This window comes from Dermacentor andersoni, chromosome 3 (genome assembly GCF_023375885.2).
Source record: "Dermacentor andersoni chromosome 3, qqDerAnde1_hic_scaffold, whole genome shotgun sequence".
Lineage (NCBI taxonomy): Eukaryota > Metazoa > Arthropoda > Arachnida > Ixodida > Ixodidae > Dermacentor > Dermacentor andersoni.
Window position 1 is genome coordinate 80,679,648 of NC_092816.1, and position 2,751 is coordinate 80,682,398.

The 2,751-nt window shown below is 53.3% G+C and overlaps 1 pseudogene; it reads right to left on the reverse strand.

Moving 5' to 3' along the window:
• Positions 1-584: 584 nt before the first annotated feature.
• On the reverse strand, positions 585-2,516 carry LOC140216511 (uncharacterized; annotated as a pseudogene).
• Positions 2,517-2,751: the final 235 nt, after the last annotated feature.

Here is a 2,751-nt window from a genome sequence, read left to right on the forward strand (position 1 = left end):
GAAACATCATGTTGTTTAGTGCAGTTATAACAGCTTCCTCCACTGCCAAAATATTCGCGGACGGTAGCAGCCGCCGCTCCTGCACGGAGACACTAAATGCTCTGTAGTTTAATGCGGCAAACTTGCCGTCGATTGCCACATAGTCGGGTGTGTCGCTGACCAGATTCTTCAAGTGTCTCTGAAATTCAAATGCATGCGCAAGCATGTACTCTGCCAGTTCTGAACAAACCCGGTGAAAAGAGGGATGACGATCAAACTTTCGTTAATAACTGTTTGCTAAATGCACACACTCAAAACTCTCTGGCCTCGCTTTTGCTGATGAACCAGACTTGCTTCATTACGCTTCTGCACGCGCAATCTCACCAACAAAAACTCAAGTAGAAATTTTTCTTAATGGCGAAAAGCAACGCTGGACCACTTAGAAAGAGGCTCTAAGAGCACAAGCATCTCCAATCAGTTTGCTGTTCTTCCACTCTGCGTCAAAATGATATTGCTGTAAAATGATGATGATTATGATGAAAAACGTTTATTCAACGGATTGAGAGTTTGCAGGCCAAACATGGCCCTTTACATAGGTGGAGTCCTTAGTCCGGGACCCCACTGGACGAAGCTGCTACCCGCGCCCGTTGGACTAGAGCCCTTTGGGACTCCAGCGCCGAGCAATTCAGTAGGGCTGCCTCCCATGCCTTTCTAGTGGGGGAAGGGTTGGGGGGAAGGGACGGATTCATCTGACATGCCCACACCATGTGAAAGTTATGGGAGACTTCCCCACAGTGAGGGCATCGCCCATCAACTTTTGGGTCAAAATGTTTTGCTATTGCGGGACACAACAGGGTGTTTGTCTGCAGGCGCCACAGTGTTCGTTCATCGGCCTTACTCAGGCCCTTGGCAGGGACCGGGAAAAGCCGATGACGTTCGCAATAGTCTGTCAGAATTTCCCTGAACCGCAGAAGCGGTTGTCTAATCTCTGAGCCAGAAGAGTCTGGTTGAGGTGCCTGGTGGGTAAGCACTCGGGCGGCCGCGTCCGCAGCCTCGCTACCTCTAAGGCCCTGGTGGCCCGGAGTCCAAATAATGCGTTTGGGTGAGGGGTGCGATTCCCTCACGGCTCGCTGTAAAATGCGGTAGGCTAAAGGTGATACCTCGCCCGCCAGGTAGTGCTCACAGGCTCTGCGCGAATCTGTGATGATTACCTTCGAATTCGGGTCCGAGGCGGCAAGTGCTAGTCCGTTAACTCATTGGTCCTGGTGAACAACGGCAGCCGTGTAGAATCCAGTGGGCGATGGCCCTGCCACATCACCGTAGTATACACCCTGCTTTAATCAATATTGGTGTTCGAGAGCCCGAGCGCGCGCCTTTCGTCTGCCTTCATGTGTCTGCGTGTCCATGTTGCGCGGGAGTGGAGGGACCCAGAGCTTGTGACGCCAGAGCTCCGGAAGCCTGCATGTCTCCTCTGGAATGCACTCGTGTTGTATGTGCAAGCGGTCTAGCAAGTGGCGCCCGGACACCGTCTGCGAGAGTCGCGTGTATTGGTTCACAAGGTGGGCCTCCTTCAACTCCTGGTAGGAGTTAAGCACACCTAGAGCCAACAACTTAGTGTTGCAGGTAGCCACCGGGAGGTCCAAAGCTCGCTTTGTAACCTTCCTTATGATGGCGTCGATGCGTTCATCATGTTTCTTTGTAGTTCGAAGGTAGGGTACGGAGTATAGGATCCTGCTGGTTACGAAGGCATGGGCGAGCCGAAGCGCGTCCCTGCCCCGCAACCCGCCGCGTTTGTTGGAAACGCGGTGGATCATACGTCCGACCTGTTCGCCTATGCGTTTGAGTTTGTCGATAGTGGATTTCGGGCTGAGTCTGTGATGGATGAAAAGACCCAGGATCCGGATCTCCTCGACCTCTCTAATAGGACCTCCCATCAGAAAGAGACGCAAACTCGTGTTGTCTTTGGGATTGCTTTTAATGTGAAGAAGTTCCGATTTCGCAGGAGCGCATTGGAGACCACAGTGGATAGCATAGCTATCGACGATGGAGGCGGCCCGCTGGAGGTGGTCCTCCATTTCCCCAACGCTCCCTGCGGTAGTCGAAATTGTTATGTCATCCGCGTAAAGTGCGTGTTGGATGCCTTCCACCCGGGCCAATTGTTGTGGGAGCTGCATCATGGCGATGTTGAAAAGGAGTGGCGACAAGACCGCTCCTTGGGGAGTGCCCCGTGTGCCCATGGTGTATGGGCCATATTCCTCATCCTCGATCTTAAGGAGGGCCTGACGCTTCGAGAGGAAATCTCTGACGTAGGCGAATGCCTTGTGCCCGCAATCCGTGGTGCTCAGGTTTGCCAGGATGCTGCCGTGACGAACGTTGTCAAAGGCCCCCTTAAGATCGAGGGCAAGGATGGCCTTGTCGTTCTGGCACATGGCCGTGGGTCGTATTATGTCGCGATGTAGTTGGAGGAGGATGCCCTGTGCAGACATATGCGGGCGGAAACCAAACATAGTGTCTGCAAAGAGGCCCTTAGCCTCCATCTACGGAGAGAGGCGATCCCGAACCATCTTCTCCATAAGTTTGCCCGCACACGAAGTCAGTGAGATGGGCCTTAAGTTGTCGGTATTTACCGTCTTGCCTGGCTTAGCGATGAAAGTGACCAAGGAGGTCTTCCAATCGGGAGGGAGTGGACGCCCGTCCCAGATCTGATTAAATGAGGCTCCACCTCAAGAGGCGACTGTTCTTTAATGTCGCGGTTTGCAGCTCGGCTAAGTC